Source organism: Lithobates pipiens, unplaced genomic scaffold (genome assembly GCF_037356315.1).
Source record: "Lithobates pipiens isolate NorthernLeopardFrog02 unplaced genomic scaffold, aLitPip1_a1.2 Scaffold_16, whole genome shotgun sequence".
Taxonomy (NCBI): domain Eukaryota; kingdom Metazoa; phylum Chordata; class Amphibia; order Anura; family Ranidae; genus Lithobates; species Lithobates pipiens.
The window spans coordinates 489754965-489772575 of NW_027507748.1; the positions used below are offsets into that span (position 1 = coordinate 489754965).

Sequence of the window (17611 nt, forward strand, 5' to 3'; positions counted from 1 at the left end):
TGCCACTTTAAAAGTATTTGTTGTAACTAATGTTAGGAGACGTGATCAGTGCTAGCAGCTGTCAATGATTAGTACTTGTCTATTATATTTTATTTTCTATATATTTTGTCACTTTTAAAACAGGTAGCTCGCAAGATCCTCATAGATTGTAAGAAATAAAAAACACAGAGGTGATTAAATACCACCAAAACAAAGCTCTATTTGTGGGGAAAAAAGGAAGTCAATTCTGTTTTGGTACAGCGTCGTACAGTTAAAATGACGCAGTGCCATATCGCAAAAAATGGCCTGGTCTTTAAGGGGTTAAACTTGCTTTTAAGTGTTTACAGCTTCTTGTGGTCTTAGCAGAACCTGACCACCCTCTCCCCCAACCCAACTGCCCATCAGAGTTTATGTTCACTTTTTATGTCTTGCCTTCATTGTCCTTTACTAAAGTAAATTGTTTTATGTATCTTACTGTGAATTTAATAGAGGTTATGTAAAAGAGAATACTGATTTTGGTAATGAAGACACGCATGAATTTGTGCATTTTAACATCTAGCTGTGCATCTCCAAATATGTCACTCTAGTATTTCCATATTATTTGGACTTGCTAACAAATTACACGTCTCTGAGTATTATGTCAGCTGAAAAAGTAAAACTTAAGCCTGGTACAGACGTACTGAAAGTTGGCTGGTTCAACAGGAAAGACCGGTTTCTGTTGAATGGTCATGTTGAGTCCCCACTGTCAGAATACAATAGAATAGTGAAAGATCCTTGCATCACACATCATTGTGTTGATGCAGGGATCTGTCAATTTTTTTTTTTCAACCTGCTGGTTGAATAAAAAAAACTGAACGTGTATACTTTCCTTTACAATGAAAAAAATACATTTAAAGACAAAAGCTCTTTTGGATTGTTTTGTGTTTTGAGAAAAGAAAATCTTTGATAAAAATGATCTCTACATAGAAGAGGTTAGTATGGTTTGTGTGAGAGTTAGCAAGAACGTAAACGAGAGTGGCGTTATGGTAGGGAGGACTTGCTGCACCAAAAACCTTGATTGTTCTATGCTGAAAGCTAACATACCTTTGCCATATATGAAGGATATTATAAGTATCTATATTTTAACCACTTGCCGACTAGCCGCCTCCATTATACTGTTTTTGTTTGGGTACAGTGTCGTACGACAGTCCAATTGTCAGTTAAAGCAACACAATGCCCTATCGCAAAAAATGGCCTGGTCATTAAGGGGGGAATTCTTCCAATCCTTAAGTAGTTAAAGCATATTACAGCGAAACAAAACCGCTCCATTTTAATTAGCACATTTTAAAACCCTATTATTTCACAGTTCGTTCCTAATGTTGAATGCATTAAATGTTCTTAAAAACACCCTACATGCATTGTGTTATTTTTTTAGAACCACAAAAACCTTTAGTGAAAGCAGGAAGTCTTCCCAGAGAATGTACTATACCTCTACACAATTACACATCAAATGCTTTCTAAAACTAAACATACGGCTAGCATGTGACATCTGAAATGAAATAAGATCTGACACATTTCAGTACATTCTATCTAATGCCCTCACACTGTTTCTGAGGTTTTAAATGAAATGCTCTCATGTAGAGGTGATAGGAAAAGAGAACAGCATTTATCATCACAATACTCTTTCAGAAGTCATACATGGGGTGCATAGTTTTATCAGGTCTTGTTAGAGCTAACCTTTTATTGTCTGTAAAAACTAAAATACATCAAATACTATGTTATCAATGTAAATTGTTTGATCATTCCTAGCTTGCAATGTACAATACGTTTCGTTCCAAGGATTACAAAGGATATATAATCTTCTGCTCTATTGCTAAATATGGTATGAATTTCTACTATTAGACACAAAACAAAAACTCAAGCTTTGAAAAGTGCAAAAATGTTCCTTTCGGTAAAAATAGGCTTATGATAAGATAACTTTGACATATTTTACTTTGTTTTTAGGAGGTTAATCTACAAATGTCAAGACTATCTATTTTTGGTGCTCAGTTAAAACAAAACACCCAATGCAGGAGACTAACTAAAACTTGATGACGATGAGAATATAAACAAATGTCAAAGCTCCACATAAGCAAGGGCAGACTTGGTTGTGTTTTATATACTATTTTACTTGGATGAATAATAGTAGATATAATTTCTAATTTAAGTAGAGGTCAGCTTTAAGCACACACATTGGCAGGAAAATTAGGTCTGCTGCCCAATTTGCAATGATATTCAACAAATAACACTGAGAATCCTCCTCCAGACTGCATAAAGCTGACCTTCACTAATCATTAGAGATTCTAAAGGGTTCTGCATATCAGCCCTGATTACAAGTATAACTTGCCACGCATTAGCGGTAGTGTTGAATTGTAAGTCTGTTAACTTGCTGCACATTTTTACTGGAAAATTGTACTCTTGCAAAGCACTTGAAGCTCTAGTTGACACTTTTCCAATTTGTAGCAAATTTGCGTGCCAAGTCTCTAGCAAGAGCAAAGTTGCAATGATGAGTCTAAAGCAAGAACTTTGCAAGTCTACAGCATGAAAATGTATCCACAGTGACCCCTGTGGTGGGATGACTATTACACAACATAACTGAACCAGAACTTGCAGCTGATGTGCAGAATGTTTGCAAAGAAAGTCAATCTGGAGTCATGCAAGGTGGGCTTGCTGAAATTGTGCAAAAATCTTGTGAAGCCTGACAAGTTTTGCAATAGCTTAGAAAGTCATTTTCAAACTTGCAGCACAATTGCTTTCTATCTGGGACCCTGGCCATTAGCTCAGATGTAAATGTTGTCCAATGCAGCACAGAAACTCTTTATTAACATTTTCTATTACTGTTTTTCAGCTTCTCTCTGGCTTTATATTCACATCTATTTTCTCAATAGCACAAGCCAACAGAATACAAGATGCTACAGTTTCATATATTTTAAGAGTCCTGAGAATGTCCTCAGTATTCCCTGAACATACTTACAGTACCTTATAGTTTACTCAACTTTCCCACAAATGTTCAGAGGTGACAAGAAGAGGAAAACAAAATAGGGAAACATAATCAAAGTATGGAATTATTTAAAATGGAACTAAACCCATTGATTTAACAGTTTTACAAAACAGCTACATTCAAGGCATGCCATACTTGATAACAAATAGACATACTAGAGGGAGTACAACTAGATGAATCAATGGTGGAGAAGGATTTGGATGTTCTGGTAGATGATAAGTTTATTAATGGCATGCAATGCCAAGCTGCGATTTCCAAAGTAAGCTAAATGGTTTCTTGTATAAAATGAGGTATAGACTGCAGAGAGAGAGATATTATTTTGCCCCTGTACAAATCATTAGTAAAAACCTTATCTGGAATATGCAGTTCAGTTTTGGAACCAGTTCTCAAAAAAGGATATCAGGGAACTACAGGACGTGTATAGAAGGGCAACCAAACTGATAAGAGGCATGGAAAAGCTCAGCTATGAATAAAGATTAGAGAAACTGAATGTATTAACTCTTGAGAAAATGAGAGGGGGGATATGATCAACATGTACAGTATAAATACATAAGTGGTCCATATAGTGAACCTGATGTAGAGTTATTAGCTTTAAGGTCATCACAGAGGAAAGGGGCACACTCTTTACATCTGGAGGGGGAAAAAAATACATTCAAGTATGAAAAATGCTTCACCACAGTTAGAGCTGTAAAAATGTGCAATAGACTCCCTGAAGAGCTGGTCTCGGCCATCTCAGTAGATTGTTTCATAAAATGCCTGGATTCTTTCATAAATGCACAAAATATAACTGAATAATAATATTTATAGGTAAAGTTGATCCAGGGAATATCTGATTGCCTCATGGGGGATCAGGAAGGATTTTTTTCCCCACTGGAGCAAATTGGATCATGCTTTATTATATTATTGTAAAGGATAATGCACTATATATGGATGTTTTTGATTTGTGTGATTTGTGTGTGTTGTGTTTTTTTAAGGGGATTGAAGTGGATGGACTTGTGTCTTGTTACTTGAGTCCTATGATAGACAGAACACTGGTCCAATGCCGGCCCAGGAGATGAGACTTCCTATTACAGAGGCTGCTGAGTAAACAAGAGATTTGCGCTGTATGTAATCTGACGGTGCTCGTCCTGTCCTCCTCCCTCTTCCCTCGTAGGCAGCCCAAATTGCAGCATCGGCTTATAATGCGCACACTATTTGCAACCGATTTTCAGGGTGAAAAAGTGTGTGTTATATGTCAATAAATACAATATGTAAGATTATGTACAACTATTTAAATACAGACGTGACCATCCAAAAGCACAGGGAATGCAGTAAAATCTCACTTCAAAATGATGTATGTAGGAAGTGATAACATTTTGCAACTGCAGTAAATATGTAAATGTTCAACTTTAGGAGTAGTAGTAGACTACTAGCATTACTTGACATATGTGGTAAACAGACCTTGTTCAACCAGGAAATTAGGCCAGCAATATAGACACGACACCATAAGAGTATGAGGTAATTCAACCATTATTTAAAATGCAGCAACATCTTCAGTGCATTTATAAAACTGATTGTAAACCGCTGGATTATTTTATTTTTTTACCCGGCAAGGTAAAGACATGATGTGCTAGTATGCAACACATACTAGCACATTATGTTAAACTTATCTTAAAATTAAGCCTTCCAATGCCAAGATCTCATCGCTGGAGGCCGCTTTCATCTTCACCCACCTTGCTTCTGCATTTGCGGACTATCTCTATGACTGGCCAGAGCTACATTGACGTCACTCTCACACATCCATGCAGTGGTGTGTCCAGAGTATGGCACATATGGCAAGTGCCATATGAAGGGGGCGCTCATGAGTGGCTGGGCAGCAAGGCACTGACTTACCATGGTCTCTTCTTCCCAGGGCCAGATTAACGTAGGGGATATTGGAGCTGCAGCTCCAGGCCCCTACCATGATATTGGCCCAATACAGAGATTGCATTCTCGCAAGACAGCTGAATTATAGGCCCAAGACAGCGAGCCAGCCTACTTCGGTGGCCGCTACACACATTGCCTTAGAGAACGCTGAGCTGAATAGCCTCTGTACTAGCGCTCTGAGGCTGAGCACGCAACTTTCCTTGATGTCCCAGGTGGCATGACATCATCCAGAGGCTGGCCCAAGAGGCTGGTGGGAAAAGAGTGTGGGCGGCGCTGGCACTGCTGCAAGCAAAGAGGAGGAAGCGCTGTACAAGTGAGCTCTGCCTCTGCATAGGACTGGGGAAGTTGGGCAGATAAGTGCAGCTCAGTGTACTGTCTCTGTCTGAAGTGGGTTAACTGTTTGGGAGGGAGGGAGGGAGGGTGGGAAGGGGGCTGTCAGTGCCTCCTAGGCCTATCACTACCAGTGCTCATTAGTGAAGCACATCAGTGCCAGCCCACCTATCAGTACCAGTGTCACCTATCAGTGCAATCTATAAGGGCAGCTCATCAATGTCAACTGCCAGTGTCACCTATCAGTGCCACCTGTCAGTGCCAGTGTCACCTATTAGTGCCCATCAGTGCAGCTCATCAGTGCCGCCTAACAGTGTTGGTGCTGCCCCATCAGTGCTGCCTTATCAATGCCCATAAATGCCATAAATCAGTGCCCATCTGTGCAGCCCAACAATGCTGCCTATCAGTGCTGTCTATCAGTGCAGCTCACCATTGTTGCCTATCAGTGCAGTTCATCAGTGCCAATCCATAATTTGTTAATTGAAAAATGAAAGAGCTTGACTTGTAGTTTTGTTATCTTTTTTTGTTAAGGTTATCTGAAAGATGGGTTTCAAATGTTTCGACAGGGGCACCGTTTCAGTACCATTTTCACTATATATGCCTCTGCATGCATGTGGGAGCTGCCGGTCATGGCATGCGGCTCTGAGGAAATAGCACAATTGGCTCTTCCTTTAGCGAGCACGCACCAGTGATGTCACTGGCTGCATGTACAGTAAATATCTCTTAACTAGATGCTGACCGCCAGCCGTCAAATGACGGCCAGGCGGTGCACCTATTGTGGCAGGAGGGCGTCATGTGACGTCCTCCCGTTTAAACAGGGTATACGCGCGATCATCCCTGTTCCTTCGGTGGTGGCGTGTCAAGGAGACAACACTCGCCACCGAGAGGGGTGAACAGCCATTGTGCATGGCTGTTTACCATGTGATTGGCCGTGTTGAAGTCACGGCCGATCACAGATGGTCACACCCCCACTGTGCATGGCGCTGCACGTGCACATCGGTGGCGGCATGCTCCCGGGAACACTGCTCATCACCGATGCTGGTAAAAAGCCATTGGCTGGCTGTTTACCCACGTGATCGGCTGTGATCCTTTCACAGCCAATCACTAAATGTAAACAAACCGCAGTAACGAGATGTTACCGGGTTCTCCTCCTCACACACCGATCGTGTGTGAGGAGGAGATTGCGGTAACATCTCGTTACCGCTTACAGTGTACACCAACACACACTGATTGCCCCCCCCAATAAAGAGGACCTGTCACCACCCATCATAGTACCTGTCACTCACAGTCCATCAGAGTAACCAAGTACCTGTCACAGTCCATCAGAGTACCCGAGTACCTGTCACAGTCCATCAGAGTACCTGAGTACATTATCATATATGCACTACTTTATACATTACCATGAGTTGTCTTATGGCAGCCAATTCATAATAAATAGACTGCTAACACATCACATTAGATAAAAAAATGCAGCGCCTTTTTTAGCAACGCAGCACACCACAACAAGCAATGGGCTGTGCTGTGCTCTGGTGTGTCATTCATAGCACACACAATGAATGGCACCACAATGGACTGCACATAAAGCAGGTTCATTGTTAGGTGTGGCAAGAACATGGAGTAAAAGCATTGCAACAATGCACATGGGTGAATGGGCCCTAAGAAAATCTTTCCTGGGACACATGGCCTGAGGCAATTTTGCTGTAACCTAAGCTATCATTAAGTATGCTTTATTGCCTATAATAGTATTTGTTCTGCTGTAGTGCTTTAACCTCCCTGGCGGTATGATTATTTCGGATTTTAGGTGCTAAAAGCGGTACCATTATTTTGCATGAAAATTTGGCGTTTTATATTGTAGTCCTGCAATTCTTAGGAATAACTCACTTAAATCTGTCCAAACCAGAGTCTAGCAGACATCCCGGGTATGATAAAGTTTGAAAAATGAAATCATAAATTATAATATAATAAATAATTATAAATAATTGTACCAAATAATAATATAACAATAATAAAAATTATTCAATAATGTAATCAAATCAAAAACACTGAAATTTGCTCAGTTGCAGAATTGTCACTGTCATTACTTTTCAGTATTTGATGACGGATCTCCCCACAAATCGCTATCGCTCAATTCTGCGAGTGATTCAAATTTATTATCGCTGATTTCTAGCTGGTCTAAAACCATTTTTGATGTAAAAGGACAGTTTGGTTGCTATGGACAATCTCCAGTTTCCAGGCATAAAGAACAGTTTTTATTACATAAAACTGCATGCAGGACACTGGGCAGACCACTAGGGACAACGGGGATGTGAAATATTTACATACAGCAATGTAATCTGTAAGATTACATTATACTGTATGTTTACTGTTTGTTTTACTTTTTGAATTTGGCGCCGATCGCTCGTACAGCGGGGAGACAACGCTGGATCCGAGGGAGAAGGTGAGTAAACGTCCTCCTGGATCCAGCGATGCAGTCCCGAGTCTGGCTCGGGGATACCGCTTTTGGTATGAAAATTCCACCCCGAGCCAGACTCGGGAATACCGTCAGGGGGGTTAAAATAAGTTTTTTGGGGCCATTCACGCCAGCTTGTTCTGCTATGATGCATTAAACACATGTGTGAACATGCATTCTCTGTCCATCCAACGCACCACAATGGACTATAAATGTATACTCTGCATTGCAGCGCAAGTGAGCTGCGAAGGTGAATTGGGTAAACACATAGAAACGCACCGTGGTGGCATAAAAGGGTCCTGATTTAAACAAAGGGTCCAATTGTTTTTTTTCTATAGGTCAATGTAAATACATGTGAGCACAAATAGTACAAAGTGCAAATTTTACTGAAAGCGACCAACTCTCCAAAATCCTTACCCTGTTTAACCACTTACAGACCGGACCATTTTGCTGGTCAAAGACCAGACCACTTTTTGTATTTCGCACTTTGTCGCTTTAACTGACAATTGCGTGGTCGTGCGACGTGGCTCCCAAACAAAATTGACGTCCTTTTTTTCCCACAAATAGAGCTTTCTTTTGGTGGTATTTGATCACGCCTGCGGTTTTTATTTTTTGCGCTATAAACAAAAATAGAGCGACAATTTAGAAAAAAAACGCATAATTTTTTACTTTTTGTTATAATAAATATCCCCCAAAAATATATAAAAAAAACATTTTTTTTCCCTCAGTTTAGGCCGATACGTATTCTTCTACATATTTTTGGTAAAAAAAATCGCAATAAGCAATTATTGATTGGTTTGCGCAAAAGTTATAGCGTTTACAAAATAGGGATAGTTTTATAGCATTTTTATTAATAATTTTTTATTATTTTTATTTTACTAGTAATGGCGGCGATCAGCGATTTTTATTGTGACTGCGACATTGTGGGGGACCCATCGGACATTTTTGACACATTTTTGGGACATTGTCATTTATACAGTAATCACTGCTATATAAATGCAGTGATTCCTGTGTAAATGACACTGGCAGTGAAGGGGTTAACCAGTGGATGGCAGTGTAGGGGTTAAGTGTTCCTAGGGGTGTGTTACTAACTGTGGGGAGGTTGGGCTTTCATTTAGTGAACACTGATCTCTGCTCCAATCACATGGAGCAGAGATCAGCGTCACTAGTTGCTAGGCAGAATGGAGAAATGATGTTTACACAGCATTTCCTCCATTCAGCCATCCCGTGAGACGATCGCGGGGATGCCTGCGGCGATCGAGTCTGCGGGTCCCGCGACCGGACTCACGGGGGTCCTGACCAGCGCGGGAGCGCGCCGGCGCCGGCGCGCTCCCGATGGCAGGGCGGCATTGAATATTGGACGTACCTGTACGCCAATATGCCTGCCCGTGTCATTCTGTCGACGTACATCGTCGTGCGCTGGTCGGGAACCGGTTAAAGCTCAACCTCTGTATTTTTCAAATGTTATCCCTTGCCCCCTCACCTAAAGCGGACAGATAGAATTGCAATTTTAGCTGCGGACAGATGAAGTTATCTACCACAGCTAAAAGCACACAATGCTTTCCTATGGTCCCTTTCACACACTGCGTTTACATGCGGTTTTGTGCAGATAGAAAAAATAAAGCTGACTGCTTCCAGGAACAATTTAGCGCAGTTATCTACACATAACTGCAGGTAATCTCAGTGTATTGTTTCTTCTGCGGATACCAGCGGCAACAAAGAAAGAAAAAAAAAACAGAAGGCACATCAGAAATGGCAAGAATGTTCCAACACAGCTAAACATAGCCGCATGTAGACGCACGTAAACGCAGCTAATCGTAATGTACAACTGCGAGTGAACGCTGTGCCAGGATTCTCTGAATTTCAAAATAACAAAACATGCCTTTAACAGCGGCAGAGCATCCACCTGTGTGAAAGGGCCTTTTATATGATATATATATATATATATATATATATATATATATATATATATATATATATATATTCTGTTCTTCTCGGTAGGGGGTGCAGTTAGACACAGCACAAGCCCATCAGCAGGTGACGGCCAATGGATTTCCCCTGGCACCTACTGATTGGCACGCAAGAAGACAGGACAGAGCTCTTCCTATGTAAACAAGGCAGAGCTCTGTCCTGTCAGTAGGGATGTGCTGGATTTTGTTTCCTTGCAAAGAAAGAAATGAAAACCAACACATCCCTTAGTGAAAGCACCTTAGAGTAAACACAAAAACACTGGTTAGGCACAAATTTAACCCCTTGAGCACCCTAGATGTTTAACCCCTTCCAGCCAGTGTCATTTGTACAGTGACAGTTTAAATTTTTAGCACTGATCAATGTATTAGTGTTGCTAGTTCCCACAAACTGTCAAATGTGTCAGTTAGTGCCAGATTGTCTGCCGCAATATCACAGTCCCACTATAAGCCATTACTAGTATACAAAATAAATAAATACAATTTCCAGTTTATATACCATAGTTTGCAGATGCTATAAGTTTTACGCAAACCAATCAATATACGCTTATTGTGATTTTTTTTTACCAAAAATATAGTTACATACACATGAATAAAGACACCAGTCCAACCTGAGTGAGTGTCTACAATTGTTCCTATCCCTGTACATTGCACACTCACATCAGTCCCTACCCTTGAGGATCCCACAATCCAAGGTCCCTATTCATATACTAGAACCAATTTTTGGACAGAAGCCAATTAGCCTACCTGCATGTCTTTGGAGTGTGGGAGGAAGCTGGAGTGCCTGGAGGAGGCCCACGTGGGCACAGGGAGAACATGCAAACTCCAGGCAGGTAGGGATTCAAACCAGTGACCCTTTATACTGCAAGGTGAGAGTGCTAACCACTACACCACTGTGCCCCCATATAAAGATGTACCAATATGTAGCAGAATACACATGAATGAAGAAATTTGATTCTTTTTATTTTTTATTATTATAGCAGAAATTAAAAAATATTGTTTGCTTTTCAAAAAAAAACAAAAAAACACTTTTAAGTACTCAATGGGGTTTATTTACTAAAGCTGGAAAGTGCAAAATCAGGCTCACTTCTGCATAGAAACCAATGAGCTTCCAGGTTTTATTACCAAAACTTAATTGAACAAGCTGGGGTTAGATGCCCATTGGCTTCTATGCAGAAGTGATCCGGATTTTGCACTTTCCAGCTTTAGTAAATAAACCCCATTGTGTACTTAAAAGTGGGGTATGCCCGTAGTGCAAACAATTCAAAACCCTGTGGTGATCAAATACCACCAAAAGAAAGTGCTATTTGTGGGGAAAAAAATGACATAAATGTAATTTAAGTACAGCATTGCATGATGGCGCAATTGTTAGTTAAATTAACATAATGTCATATAGCATGAAATGGCCTGGTCATGAAAGGGAGTAAATCTTCCAGAGGGCAAGTAGTTAAGAGGAGTAGGACAACAATGGCAGCTTGTATATTTCTTTCATGACAGGTTTAGTTTAAATCTTCAGCAACAAGATGCAAATGGAGCACTCACGGTGATATTCAAAAGTTTGATGGATGGCTGACATTTTCCATTATAAAGAGCTCTGAGATCAACAACTGCAAACAAAATATAAACCGAGTTCTTAGATAATATTATAGAACTAATGTATTGTATTAAATGAATCCTAATGTCAAGAATGCTTGCGATTTCTAGATATTGGGTTTGTGTTCCTAAGCTTTGAACATAATTCACACAGCTATTATCTATCTGCCTCACAATATGGCAAACGTTTTTCTCCTTATGCATCAAGAGGGAATGTGTGCACTTCATAAGATGAGTGGTCCAGTTACAATGAAGGGTGAGGCATCAATCACATTTACCACTTATCATAGTTGAAGAATTTGTTTGTAGACATGAAAGTATTGGAACTGCCATTCTGAAAATGTTGCCTTGCTGTGTCTAGCTTCAATACACTTGAATCACTGACCTGCATAATTGAGTGTCAGAAAAGTGTTAAAATCACTTATCTACATGCTTGTTCAAGGTCAATGAATTAGAAAGTGTTAAAGCCAAAGCATTAGCCTAACAGCCAGGAAAGCAACATTCTCAAAAGGTGATGTCAGCAATGGCAGCCTATTCTGATGTGCCAGGTAAACAATTTTTTTTTTTTATTGTTTATTTGAAACATTTTTAGAAATCTTACAATGCAGTACATAGAGTAGTGTGTGAGACATAACAAGAGCATGGTATAGTCAGATAATAAAGTTTTCCATATTGGATCAATAACGCATATTTACTTAACCATACAAAATAATAAAGGAAAGTAAAACATCAAAAAGTCTTAAAGACAACATAGCTAATAGTTAACATCAAGAAGATAAGGAAACGCAAATGTCACCGGAAACATAACAGGAGGTGTAAACAAGATAAGGTATTCAAGATGCATTGTTTGAGGGAATACTGAGAATCATCCCAAATTTTCCATATCTTATAAAAAAAGGGTAATGAGTCATCGATCATTGCAGTCAGATGTTCCATCCTATGGATATCAGCCATTATAGAAAGAAATTGATGGAATGTGGAGGGGGGGGGGGGTAGTGTACAACCAGTTTCTAGGTATAACTCGTTTTGCAGCTAGTAGAATGAAAGCCACTAGTCTCCCTGAGGCTTTAGAGATACCTGAAAAGGGGAGGCCTAATAGAAAGTGTATGGGGTTTAGAGGTATGGAGATATTTAATAACTTCTGCAAGAGTTTTTCCAGAAAGGGCCAATAGAAGAACACTCCCAGAAGATGTGGAATTGAGTGTCCGTAGTTTCATTACATCTCCAGCATTGTCTAGGGGCCATAGGGTTGGGGGTGTGTAGTATGTCTGGGGTTCTATACCAGAAGAGCAAAATCTTAAATGTAGTTTCTCTCTGCACTACACAGCGTGAGATTTTGGATGAGGAACCCCAGATTTTTCCCCAATCAACTAATGATATAGGTCATTGTAATATTTGTGGGGGGGGGGAGCTTTGTGTAAGATTTTATATATGGATGAGATTAGTTTGGGTTCATATGGTCCATCGGCACATAAAAGTCCAAAGTTGGTGGGTTTCTCTAGAGATAATGAGGGAGATTTAGAGAGGAAAAAAAGATAATTGTATATATGAGTACAAAAGTGATGTAGGGAGCTGATGTTTTGCTTGGAGATCTTCAAAAGACAGGAGTCTACGTGTCACTGGATGTACAAGGTGTCACAATTGAAAGATTTTCGAGTCCATGGGAGCATCCGTACATAGGATAAACCATCAGGGATGTCTGGGTTAAAATGTACATTCAAGAATGAAAGGCAGGAAAAGAGGGAGAACCGCTCCAAATATCTCTTCCAAATAGATAGAGTAAAGAGCATTGATACCAAGCATAGGGATCTTAGTTGAGGCATGTGTTTGTTTGAGGAGGGCCATAGCATGTAACATGGGTGTACCATAACCCCCATTTCAATCTCAGTCCATCTATTTGGGGCCCTCATAGATGTCCAGGAGGTCAATACTTGGAGATGGGATGCATAATAATATTTAATGACGTCCGGAGCAGCAAAACCCCCTATGTTTTAAGGCTAGGACTACTAAGCTTGCGATCCTATGGGAGGCATTGTTCCATACAAAGTGGAGACATTTCCTTTCGAGAGCTTTCAATTACGACATTGGGACTGAGACTGGGAGAGTCTCAAATAAGTATAACAGTTTGGGAAAAATCAACATCTTAAGAACATTAATTCTTCCAAGAAGAGATATAGGGAGAGAAGTCCATTGATTTAAAAGGCAAGTTATTTCCGTGAACATAGGGGGAAAGTTGGCTTGATATAGGGAGGAGTAAGAGGGTGTGATATGGATGCCCAAGTATTTAAGTGTGTGAGTGCACCAACGATATTTGAAGTTGTGTTGGATATGGGTGAGTTGGTCCAGTGGGATGTTAATGGGTAGAGCCTCAGTTTTTGAAGGATTAATTTTAAACCCCGATAAGGATCCAAAGGAGGCCAAGGTGCTATGTAGGGAAGGTAAAGGTATATGCGGATGGGTGAGAGTCAACAAAATATCGGCAAAAAGTGATAGAGTATATTCCCGATGTCGCAGTGGTACCCCCAGAATGTCTGATGGGACCTGATGGCCAAGGCAAGGAGTTCCAAACTTAGAATAAAGAGCAAGGGGCGACAAAGGACAGCCCTGTCTGGTGCCATTATTTAGGGGAAACATCTGCGACAAATGAGAAGACAGCTGTACCTTGGATGAAGGATTAGAGTATACCGCCTGTAAGGCCTGAATAAATGGGCCAGTAAACCCGTATCTAGAAAGGACTGCAAACATAAATGGCCAACTTAGGCAGTCAGAGCGATGGGCTGGTAGTTGTCTGGCAATGAGGGGTCCTTACCTGGTTTAGGAATAACAGTTATAAATGCATGTGGGAGGGTGCCTTTTAGTAAGGAGGAAAATAGGGTCAATAGATACAGGCTTAAAATTGTGGAAAATGTTTGTATTAGATATAAGGGAGCCCACCTGGACCTGGGGATTTATCGGACGGTAAACCTTTTAACCACATTCACTATTTCCTCTGCAGTGATAGGTGCGTTAAGCATAAATCGTTGTTTGGGGAAATCTCAGGTAATTTTAAGGAGGCCATAAAGTTGTCAAATTTTGCCTGTGTAAAATAGGAATTAGATTCAGAGCTCAAACAGTTATAAAGTCCTTGGTAAAAGTCACCAAACACCTTAGCCCTGGGACAATAGATGAGGGTACCATCTGGCTGCATTAGCTGATCAGGGATTGATAGGAAAGGACGTGGTTTAAGTCTGTTAACTAGCAGCCTATGTGGTTGGTTGGCATACTCGTAATATTTTTGTCTGGATCACAGTAAAGATTTGGATATCCTGCTCATGAAAAATGATTTAATGTGGTTAGGTAAGGTAATTGATGTGTTTTGGTGACTACAACTCAAAAGGATAAATCAAACTTGGAGGACTAGATAGGAAGAAAGGACACCTATTGGACTGGTACATTTAATTAGAATTGCAGGTGTGTTTTCCACCGCTAGGTGGAGTTCGGCTTGTTCCGATGGGTTGGCCGGGCTACTGGAGGCTGGGGATTGTGGCCTAAGAAGGAAGTGCTCCATGTGCTGACTAGGCCAGGACTGTGATGGCAGGATAAATCCGCAGGATATATCTTTTTGGTATCCAATTTTTCCCCAAGGATGCCCGGGGGCCACTGGCTATTGATGAAGTTTCTATGGATGCTGAAGTAGCAGTGCAGGGCCCGCAGACAAGGAGACTGGGACCGGAGCTCGGCTCTCACACATCACACATTACACGCAGCGCATGCTCCTCCAGGTCAGTTTTTTTTAGCGACTGTGTCCCATTTGTTGGGATGATGTTGTTCATAATAATTATTTTTTTTGGAATGCAGTTAAATGATTCCAAATAAAAATACAACATTCAGGGATCCATTCATTAAAGCATCTCGCGTGCAATATTTAGGTGCCCTGACACAATATCGCATGTGATCCTGAAACTCTCAATTCACTATGCTGTTTTGCAGTATTTACTGAAAAACACTGAACATACTCCATAAATACTGCATGGAAAAGCCAATTCACAGGAGGAAATAAAATAATTAAATGCATGTGTGATTACAGGAAGTAGTGATCCAGGCCTGTGGTATTTAAAGCAGAATTTCAGTCATTTCTTCATCTTTCCATCTATTAAATCTTCTGCCCTTGTTGTTTTAATTTTGAAAAGTAAAAAATGTTTCTTCTGCCAATAAATACCTCATACAATACATTGGTAAAAAGCCTAAGCTTATGACATCATGTACAGCTCTCTCTCTCACTGTCATGAGAGTTTGCCAGGAAGGCATGGGAGTGATTCATAAGAGGGCTACAGAGAGCTGCAGGGCTGCAGAGCTGGAGGTGTGTCTTTGTGTCTCTGTAAATCAAAGAAGTAAACAGGCAGAAGCTTCAGCTGCCCACAGTTAAAATAGATGCAGCCAGACTCAGTGGAGGGAGCAAGTACAAAATCTCAGTCAATATAAATATGCAAGTGGTTGGAGGGACGTTTCATGATGGCAAATATGTTTTTTATTACAAATGATGTAAGCAGAATGCAGTGCATCTTTAACCACTTGCTTACTGGGCACTTAAACCCCCCTCAGTCCCAGACCAATTTTCAGCTTTCAGCGCTGATGCACTTTGAGTGACAATTGCGCGGTCATACAACACTGTACCCAAATGAAATTTTTATCATTTTTTTCCCACAAATAGAGCTTTCTTTTGGTGGTATTTAGTTACAGCTCGGAGTTTTATTTTTTGCTAAACAAACAAAAAAAGATGCAAAAAAAAAAAAAAAAAAAATCATGTTTTAATAGTTTGTTATAAAATTTTGCAAACGGGTCATTTTTCTCCTTCATTGAAGTGCGCTGATTAGGCGGCACTGATAGGCTGCATTGGTGGGCACTGATGGGCTGCATTGGTGGGCACTGATGGGCTGCATTGGTGGGCACTGATAGGCTGCACTGGTGGGCACTGATAGGCATAGTTAAGGCGGCACTAATAGGCACAGATAAGGCGGCACCGATGGGCACAGATAAGGCGGCACTGATGGGCAAAGATGGGCACAGATAAGATGGCACGGATGGGTGGCACGGATAAGTGGCACGGATGGGTGGCACGGATGGGCACTGATAGGTACCACAGATAGATGGGACTGATGGGCACTGATAGGTGGCACTGATAGGTGGCTCTGATAGGTGGCACTGCTGGGCACTGATGGGCGGCACTGCTGGGCACTGATGGGCGGCACTGCTGGGCACTGATGGGCGGCACTGGGGTGCAGCACCTGAGGCAGATTTTGGGTGGCACTGTGGGTGGCACTGCTGGGTGGCACTGTGGGTGGCACTGTGGGCACTGCTGGGTGGCACTGTGGGCACTGCTGGGTGGCACTGTGGGCACTATGGGCACTGCTGGGTGGCACTGACAGGGGGGCACTTACTTTATTCAGGATGGCACTGCGGGTGGCAGGTGGGCACTGGCAGGGGGCAGGTGTCCTTTTATATTGCTGGCCGTGATCGGGACTGATGTCCCGAACACGGCCGCCGGCGATCGGCTTTTTTTTTTTCTCCTCGCGCTGTCAGCGCGAGGAGGAATACTAGCCGATTACCGGCTCCGTTTTATCACATGATCAGCTGTCATTGGCTGACAGCTGATCACGTGATAAGGGGTCGGGATCGACCCCTTACACGGATCAGTGATCAGGCGAGTCTCACGGACTCGCCGATCACAGAGCGCGCCGCGCGCGCCCCTCAGGGGGCGCGCAGGCCGCTCGTAACCGGGACTACGTCAATAGACGTAGTCCCGAAAATGTGGGTCCGCGCTATTGCCGTCATTTTGCAATAGCGCGGATCCCAAGTGGTTAAGTAATGTACAAATATAATATCCATTTTTGAGTAGTCTCTGACTTTTTGGATCAGTTCACTCAATAGTAATGCTTAGAAACCTAAATATGAAAATATGGAAATCATTGGGGTTGATTTACTTAGTTTTAAATTTACTAAGTATAACTAAAAGAATAGAGTGGAACTAAAATGGATAGAGTGGAGATGGATTAGAACACACATTGGGTTATATTGTTGTCTGTGTCCCCATTAGGGAAATTCACCTTCTGTATTTGGCCTGCTTACCATTATCACTGAAAGTAAAAGTTAAAGAAAGGAAATCCCAAATTTTTAGTTGCCCTCAGTAAAGTAATAGAGGGGATATCTTTCAATGGGGACACAGATGTCAAACAATTAAAAACAAAAATACAAAAAACAGGGTTATAGGGGCGTGGCGACCGAGCTCCAAGATGGACGTCTGAGCTGAGAGCTCCGCTCGGCCGCTGGAGAGAATCACCCTTTCGCAACTCCATCGGTGACATAGACCCACACAATTTCATTCGCAGCATA

At 41.4% G+C, this 17611-nt stretch overlaps 1 protein-coding gene across 2 annotated transcripts in view; it reads right to left on the reverse strand.

The window, feature by feature from the left end:
* SLITRK6 (SLIT and NTRK like family member 6) overlaps nucleotides 1-17611 on the reverse strand; it is a 105349-nt gene that overhangs the window by 24728 nt on the left and 63010 nt on the right. Inside the window, exon 2 of one of the 2 annotated variants that reach the window (XM_077483052.1) lies at nucleotides 8100-8299. The exons of the other annotated variant lie outside the window; for it this stretch is intronic. The gene's annotated coding sequence lies outside the window, so the exon portion shown is untranslated. The remainder of the gene's footprint in view (nucleotides 1-8099; nucleotides 8300-17611) is intronic. 2 annotated transcript variants of the gene reach the window in all.